The sequence below is a fragment of the Sciurus carolinensis genome, chromosome 10 (assembly GCF_902686445.1).
Source record: "Sciurus carolinensis chromosome 10, mSciCar1.2, whole genome shotgun sequence".
Taxonomy (NCBI): Eukaryota; Metazoa; Chordata; class Mammalia; order Rodentia; family Sciuridae; genus Sciurus; species Sciurus carolinensis.
In genome coordinates, this window is record NC_062222.1 from 30,456,154 (window position 1) to 30,465,884 (window position 9,731).

A 9,731-nucleotide genomic window follows, 5' to 3' on the forward strand; every position below is an offset into this window, starting at 1 on the left:
CATTCCTTTGGTTTGTTTCTCTAAGCCTTCCTCAATCCCAAAAATTCTTAAATTTGGCCTTTTCATAATAATCCATAATTCTTGTAGATTCTGTTCATGATTTCTTACCATCTTCTCTGTTTGGTAAACTTTGTTTTCAAGATTAAATATTTTTCTTCAATATCTGAGGTTCTGTCTTCCAGGTGTTCTATCCTATTGGTTATGCTTTCTATGGAATTTTTAACTTGGTTTATTGTTTCCTTCATTTCAAGGATTTCTGTTTTTTTTTTTTTTCAGTATCTCTAACTCTTTATTGAAATGATCTCTTGCTTCCCGTATTTGCTCTTTTAACTGTTGATTGGTGTGATCATTTAATGCCTGCATTTGCTCTTTCATCTCCTCCTTCAATGCCTGCATTTGCTCTTTCATCTCCTCGTTTGCTTCCCTGATTGTTTTAATTATGTACATTCTGAACTCCCTTTCTGACATTTCTTCTGCTGTGCTGTCATTGGGTTTTATTGATATAGTATCTAGGTTTGTTTGGGACATTTTCTTCCCTTGTTTTCTCATATTGGTCAGATGTCAGTGGGACTCTGAGATATTGCAGATTTCCTCTATTGGCTTATAATGTCCCTGTAGATTTCCAGTGTATCACCTCCCAGCCTTCAGTAGCCTGAAGTCTTAAAGAAACTTGATAAGGCAGTGCTTCCGAAGAAAGCTGCCCCTAGCTCCTACTGGTTCCAGGGCTTGGAGCTGGGTCTGTGCGGAAAGACTCTCACTGGGCTCTCTGCTCCGAGAAGCTGGCTGTGAAAGGAGCCTGCCGCAGGAGGGAGCAGGGCTGCTTGGGGGAAGTCCCTGGCTGCCCTGTCCTGGTCCCTGAGCTGTCTGCGGGCCGGAGCTCACTGCTGGCTCTGGGACTTGGAACTGGTTCTGTGCAGAAAGGCTCTCACTGCGGGGCCTGCTCTGAGAAGCTGGAGAAGCTGGCCGTGTGGGAGGAGCCCACCGCTGGAGTGAGCAGATCTACCTGGGGAAGACTCTAACTGCCCTGCCCTGCTCTGATAAGCCGTCCCTATCCGGGCCTGCTGCCCAGGCCAAGCTTCACCCAGTGGGGAGACTCACCCTGTGGCTCTATTTTAGTCCGAGTCTCTCAATGCCTCCCCTTCTTGAATCCTGGGTTCTGGAGCGACTGGAGATGCAGTCACCCTCTAGTCTGCCATCTTGGATCACCCCCTTAATTTTCTTTTGTTTCTAATTTTCTAATGTTCTAAATCTTTTCTTTCTTATATGAGACATATTGGTTTGTAATAGTTTTCTGTTTTTTAAAGAATAATTATTAAACTTTATGTCAGTGTTGCATCGACCTTACAATACATTTATATATTACTAACCTTATGTGTATTTATTCCTCTTCCTCTAAATTGTGTAAATTATTGCTACTTGCTCTTTGCATATTTTTGATGTAATTCATCCATTAAACTACCTGGGTTTAGAGTTGCCCTATGAGAGATTTTAGGGGAAAAAAAAATCCTGAAATAAGTACAGCTCTGTTTCTTCTGATGTTGATTTGGTAATTTCAAAAGTTGCCCTTTTTTCTAAATTGCCAAATTTGCTGGCATCAAAACAGTATTATTTTATTATCCCTTTAATATCTTTGTTGGTAAGGAAACTATCATAAGATTTATATTAAGAACTCATTGCTTCTTTTAAAATAGTCTTAAATATTTATAATTTCCAGGATATAATCTTTACTCCTGTTTTTCTGAGTTTATGCCCTATTTGGAGGACATCTCTATTTTGTGAATTCCGAGGGGTTATGCCCAGACTCTAGTACATCCAGCATCCCTCTAATGGTTTAAATGTTTGGCCATGGTTTATAATTACTGCTCTAAGTGCTCAAGATTCTATACCTAGTTTCTGTTTCTAAATATACTTCCAGAAACCTCAAATAAATTCTTCAACTGCCTACTGGAATGTTGGAGTTTATTACTTCCATCTATGTTCTTCCTTTCTTATTTACTTTTTTTTAATAAACCAACTCAGTTAAGGTAAATTTACATTTAAAATGCAAAATTTTCAGTGTAGAGATCAAAGAATTTTGAAAGACATTCACTCATGGTACCACCACCCTCTTGGAGATATGCATTCTTTTTATTCCAAAGAATTCCCTCAAACTCCTTGCACCCATTTGCCCATGATTAAGTAGGAGGGGTATATGACAGAGTCTAATGGACCCTGAAATCACAGGTATGGTTCATATGAAATGACTAAAACACCAGTGACCACCACTTTATTGTCACTTCTTCCTTCACCCTTTGATCTTATGGTGAGCTTCCTAAAAACCCACCTAAATAAGAAATGATTTTTACCTTTCTTTGCTTACAAATTCTTTCTCCTCATACTTTGGTGATAGATAGAAGTGGACTTTTGCAGCATTACTGTCCATCAGGGTGGCCTTGAAGGACAATGGAAAGGGAAATTCTGCAAGCACAAATCTCCAAGTCATTCTCCACTTGCTTTGTAACATAAATAGCCCAAAGGATGGTTTTGTAGCATTTCTTTTTAGTAGTTAAAGACTTATCCTGATTCTTATGTATTTAGGAGGAATGTATGTATGTCCAGGAAAGTTATGTTGATACATTTCTTGGAAGGATCACTCAATGTGAGAATATATATTTGCCCCTTGTAGAAATAAATCATAATGATGAGCTCTTAATCAGGGGGACAAGATGATTTCTTCTGTCAATGTCAATTTGCCTCCTTTCCCTGTACAGTTCTTAAATAATAGGCCCCTGGGGGGCCATGCAGCCAGAGATGGAACTTGGGAATGAACTCAACAATGTAGAGTGGTCTTCATGAGGTTTACCTGGCTATTAAGTGACTATCTGAGTGCTCAATTTTTCAAGAGTAGAGACCATTGTTGAGTCTCCTCCCTAGCCCTATTCCTCACAGAGCCAACCAATGATATGGTGAGGGTGGGTTGATTACATGTACGAGTGATGATTTGTTCTCAAGTAGGTGCTTGTTCTGGATATGGTATTGTATTCCCTTCAAAGGCCAATAATCGTGAAATTCACAGGTACGTTCAGGTACCCCGCAGCTTGGTGAGATTGTGGACTTGCCCAATGGTGATTCGACTAGCTATACCCAAAGTTAGATGACAAGTCTTGCAATGCTGCTGATTTGCCCTCTGAAGAGGTGACATATGCTTTGTGATAATAACAACACACACAAATTTAGGAACCAAAGGGTGGAAAGGTAGTGCTTTTATCACTTTACACGGTATTCTCAGCTGTGCTTGATTTTGCCCACCCCACGACTCCCATGAAATATCTGGCAATGTTTGGAGACATGTTTGATTTTCATAACTGTGGGAGATTCTACTGATATTTAGAAGTAGAAGGTAGGGATACCCCTAAATATTCTACAATGAACAGAAAATTCCTTATAACCAAGAATATCCCAGTTCAAATTTCAATAGTGGTTAAGTAAGATAAACCTTGCTGTACACCTCATGAGTATTGAATGGTTCTGTTCATGAAATTGTTGTGGGAATAGGCTGGTCAAGAAGCAGCAAGCAGCACTCAGAGAGGAGGAAAGCTTTATTTTACTACAGTGGGACCAGAGGAAACCAAAACTCCAAATTCTGAGCCCCTATCCACAGTTTTCCACAATATTTATAGGCTATTTAGTGTCATAAATTTTCTAGTCTGCCTGACATACCATTGCGCATGGGATTTCTAGTAGGAAGTAGGTTTACAGAAGCATAGTGTGATAAGAGGAAGAAATGATTCCTCTTACCAGGTCTTCCATAAATCTCTAGCCTTGGGCCCAAAGCTTCCACTGGTACATTTACACTTCAACGGGGAGTAGCCAGACTCCCAGGGGAAGTAATCTACAATCTAAAAGTTAGGGACCCATGGTCGGTCAGGCTTCCTGGAAAAAGGCTGAGAGAGGGAAGGGGAACTGTCCCCTTCCCCAGGCATTGGTTTCTTACCATGACATTTTTATAATTTCATTTCACAACTAGGTGTGGTTTTGCCATCACAAGATATTTAATTGGGAAGACTCAAAGGGTAGCTAAGAGCCCGTGGTGAATTCCTTTATGATTTTCCTTAGAGCACCAACCCCAAGCACATCTATTACACCTAAATAACACGAAATCTATCAACATGTTAGCTTACATTTAAGTTTACTATTAAACTTGCAGCAGTTCTCAGGAATAAATTTTAAGCAGTGCAATTATTTTATGTTTGCATTTTGCATATAATATGCACAGTGTTCTTAGTCAACTTCCCAGTAGTAGACAGAATAAAATGTGGCTCCCTGTTGTCCTCACCTCCTGGTGTTTGTGACTTTGTGTAATCCCCTCCCTTTGAGTATGGGTGGGACCTTTGATTTGCTTCTACTCAATAGAATATTCAACTGTATTGTAGCAGATAAGATTCTGTCTTGCTAGCAGACTCATGCTAGAGATTCTCCTTGTTGTTTAAGTTAGTGTCCACGCTGGGAAAAACACACAGCAAGGAACTGGGGCAGCCTCTAGGAACTTTGTTGGCCTCTAGAGCTGAGAGTAGCCTTTACATTATGTTACCTTACCAGTCAATACCTAGCAGGTACCAGGGGCCCTCAGCCCTACAAAAGAAAAGGAATGAATATTGTGCCAACACCTTGCATGAATTTGGAAACATTCTTCTCCAGTAGAGCCTCCAGGTGAGAATGCATCCTGGCCAACATCTTGATTTGTGAAATCTTAAGTAGAGAAACTTGTCGAACTGTTCCCAGGCTCTTGATTTACAGAAACTATAAATAAGCATGTATTGCTTTAAGCCACTAAAGGTATGGTAATTTTAAATGCAGTGGTAGAAACCCACCTCACTTAAAATCAAGAACTCAAATGCTCTGCAGGCAACTGAAGGCTTGGATGCTTATTTTTTCATCTATCATAGTTGACTTGAAGGAGCATACCAATGAATTATCTAGGTGGAAAGGAAATGAGGGAAGGGAAAGAAGAGGGAAAGAGAGGGGAGGGTACAGAAGAGGAAAGGCAGGAAGACAAAGAGGAAGCAAGGACAAGGGGCACAAAACTCAGACCAAGGATTACCAACTAGATAAGATTTCAGTAGCTATTCACACTTCAAAACTATAGTCCTATTAGTATAGACTTAAAAAACAACAAAAAACAAGCAAACAAATACACACAAAAAGCAACTTCCTGAATTCCTCTTCACTTTCTGTGGTGGAATTTAAAGCTATATTAGCCAAAAGTGGAGCTAACTAATGTGGGGGCTTCTTTATTCCTTAGAGTGACTGATAAGACCCAGCATGGTGGGCTGGGGTTGTGGCTCAGTGGTAGAGTGCTTGCCCAGCACATGTGAAGCACTGGGTTCAATCCTTAGCACCACATAAAAATAAATAAATAAAATAAAGTTCTATTAAAAAAAAAAAAAAAGACCCAGCATCTTTCCTGGGATCATGGACAACAAAACTGACCCCCTCATTCAAGATTCCTAGAAGGAAGGGAGAACAAGGATGAGGGTCTTAAAGGAGAACCATTTTGCTCTACTGACAGCTTAGCACTTAGTCAATTTCTGTCAGACACTTCGTTACAACTGGAATATTTCACACATGATTTCCCTCTAATGTATACATTTCTCTGTCAAAAATTGACAAAAGTCAGAACTTCTTACTCCATGCAGATAATTTCCTTACCCTTTCATACAGTTCTCTAAGCAACTAACAGGTTAACCCCTAAAGAATTGTAGTTGAAACACCAATTTCTTCCAATTTTTTTTAACTGAAACAAGTGCTTCCTGGTCCATGGATAAGACATTTTTATTGTCAAACAAGGAAGAAAAAAAAATAAGAGAAATAAATTAGCAGTGAAAATTTTTTCTCTCATGAGCAGGACTGGGAACAAGTATGCTTCATCATTGTAATCATACTATTTTTTTACTATGAAAAAGTTATTTAATAATCTTTTTCCAAACCAGATGTTAAAAGAAAGAAAGGAACTTTTGAAGAATGTTGGGTATATGATTTAGTAACAAGGAGAGTTTTAATAATTTAATAGTAATTTTCCAAATCTTGATATGGCTATATTTTGACTAAGAAGGAAGAATAAAGGAGTGGAACTACAGATACTTGAATGTGAATATTAATTTTAAACATCTCCATTACTGAGGCATCTTTGTGAATTATCCAGAGCTGGAGAGATGAACAGGATGTATATACACTGAAATTTTAACAGACACTTAGGTTTCCATTTTAACTCTGGAGAGAAGATACATACTTTAGTGGATATACACATAGAATTCCAATTTGAAATAATAGGTAAATTTGTTTAAGCAAAAATTAAAAAAAAGGCCAAAGCCATCCCACAGAAATTTTCTGTCATTAACTCGGTGTCGTTTTGGAAAACATCAAAGTCACTTCTCAATGTCAAAAAAAAGTTTTGGGTCATAACAACAAAAAGTCATACAAAAAAATTAAGAGAAATAAAATTTTAATAGAAAAAAATTTCATCACAATAAAAAAATATTCATTTCAAAATAACATCTATCAGACAGTGGATAATATGTACCCTGGTGTTGGTGGTTTGCTATTAAACTGTAGAAGTGTAAGTCTGTTGCCAGTAACTGTTCCTCCCATCTGTGGATGCTGATATTTTCCAAATGTCATGGTACATTTTCTCTGTGCTTTGGTATAGCAGTTTCCACTATAGGAAAACTGATGTATTTACCTATCTCTTAGAATACACCATTTGTATTTGTCAAACCTTCTGAACATTGCAGGAATCTGGGCTGTGTGCCTGCTTAGAATTCTGGTAACTGAGTATCAATGACCACACAGAAATTGTTGAAACCTCCTGCGTTACACAAGGGGGTCAGAGTGTATGATGTGCAGACACAGGGCTGGGCTCTTTCCAGGTGAATTCCCAGTTTTTCAATACACATGACCCAATGTATAGGTCTCTGAATTTCATTGTCCTGATACCTTTGTAGAGCTTTTTTGGAAACTACCCCAGGTGAGAGGATTAATTAATTTTTAAAAAGTAATAAAAATAAGTGCTCAATGTTCTCATGCTATGGTGCTTCTAAGCAAATTTGTCATTTCTTTGTATAAATAGCAACTGATATGTATGATTGAATTTGATAATATTATAATTTAAATTTTGTTAAGTAGAATATTTTCTTAGACCTTCGGTAAGCAGAGGCTAGCTGAAACTCAGACATGGGTTTGTGATTTTGCAGCATGGAAGCAGAAGGGATGTGTGGAGGAAAAGTCATTTACAGTATTTTAACTAAATTCGTGCCCTAGACTGTATAACAGTGTGTGCTGACTCAGAGTGCATGTCTCCAGAGCGTTCTTCTTCCTAACATCATGCTGATATCACTCTAACCAACTCCAAATGCTGGCAAGAATGGAGTGATAGCAATTCTCATTTACTGCTGGTAGGAATGAAATGTACTGCAGTCACTTTGGAAGACAGTTTTGCAGTTTCTTACAAAACTAAACACATTCTTGCAATACAAAACAGCGATCATTCTCCTTGGAATCTACTCAAAGAAGTGCTGACTTATTGTGCTAGTCAGCTTTCTGTCACTGTGACCAACATACCTGACATACCTGACAAAAACAACTGAGAGGAAGGGAAGTTTATTTGATCATGGTTTCACAGGTCTCAGTCCATGGTTAGCCACCTCTATTGGTCTGGGCTTGAGGTGAGGCAGAACATCAGAGTGGAATGGCTTGGTGAAGGAAATCTGCTCAGCCCCTGTCAGTGGGGAAGGAGAGAGAGAGCAGGAAGAGATGTAATCACCAAGGCCATGCCCCTAGTCACTACTTCCTCCAGCCATGCCCTATGTGTCTACAGTTACCACTTAGTCCATTCAAAATATTAGTCCACCAATGAGGTTATGCCCTCATAATCCAATCATTTCTTGAAAGTCCTACATTAACACATGAGTTTGGGGGATCCAAGATGGCAGACTAATGGGTGGCTGCATTCCATGTTGCTCCAGGACTCAGGATTCAAAAAGAGGAGATACTGAGAGACTCGGGACCAGCTCAGAGCCGCTGGGTAGTTCTTCCGTGCTGGGTGAGTCTTCCCCACCAGGGCGGTGGATCCACACAGCAGGGAACTTCAAGGATTCAAGCTGTCCAGTAAGGCTTTCCTACCAGAGATATAGAACCAGAGACCCAGGCCAAGACCAGCCAGGCCCCAACCCACAGTCTGGTGCCCCTTCTGCTGATGATCAGTCAACCCGTGGAGGGGCCTCTGCCCAATAGCAGGGAATATACCCACCTGGAGGCCACCATCCCTAGAGGGGCAGCTTCCTTTGTGTATCACTGCATTATCAAGCCCCTCCAAGACTTCAGGCTACTGAAGGTTAGGAGGTGAGTTATTGGAAACCTACAGGACACTATAAGTCAATAGAGGGGAAATTGCATATCTCAGATTTTCACTACTATAGGGGAAGATACCTGAGCAATATGAGAAAACAAGGGAAAAAAATGTACCAAACAAACCTAGATGCTACATCAATAAAATCCAATGACAGCATGGCAGAAGGAATGTCAAAAAGGGAGTTCAGAATGTACATAATTAAAATGAACAGAGAAGCAAATGATGAGATGAGAGAGCAAATGCAGGCATTGAATGATCACACCAATCAACAGTAAAAAGGGCAAATGGAGGAAGCAAAAGATCATTTCAATAAAGAGACAGAGATTCTGAAAGAAAAAACAAACAGAAATCCTTGAAATGAAGGAAACAAAAAAACAAATTAAAAACTTCTTATGAAGCATAACTAACAGGATAGAACACCTGGAAGACAGAACCTCAGACATTGAGGACAAAATATTTAATCTTGAAAATAAAGTTGACCAAACAGAGATGGTAAGAAATCTTGAAAAGAATCTACAAGAATTATGGGATATCATGAAAAGGCCAATTTTAAGAATTATTGGGATTGAGGAAGGCACAGAGATACAAACCAAAGGAATGAACAATCTATTCAATGAAATAATATCAGAAAATTTTCCAAATATGAAGAATGAAATGGAAAATCAAGTTCAAGAGGCATATAGGACACCAAATGTACAAAATTACAACAGACCCACACCAAGGCACATTATAATGAAAATAACTAACATACAAAATAAAGACAGAATTTTAAAGGCTGCGAGAGAAAAAAATCAAATTACATTCAGGGGAAAACCAATAGGGATATCAGCAGATTTTTCAACCCAGACCCTTAAAGCTAGAAGGGAATGGAACAACATTTTTCAAGCTCTGAAAGAAAATGGATGCCAACCAAGAACCTTATACCCAGCAAAACTGACCTTCAGATTTGGTGAAGAAATAAAATCCTTCCATGATAAACAAAAGCTAAAAGAATTTACAAATAGAGAACTGATGCTACAGAACATTCTCAGCAAAATATTCCATGAGGAACAGATGAAAAACAGCAAAGAGAGGAACTACCCTAAAGGAATAGTCAAATAAAGGAGAAACCAAGTCATGTTAAAAAACAAAAATGAGCCAAATGACTGGGAATACAAATCATATCACAATAATAACCCTGAATGTTAATGGCCTGAACTCATCAATCAAAAGACATAGACTGGAAGATTGGATTAAAAAGAAAAATCCAACAATATGCTGCCTGCAAGAGACTCATCTCATAGAAAGAGATACCCATAGACTAAAGGTGAAAGGATGGGAAAAACATACCATGCACATGGATACA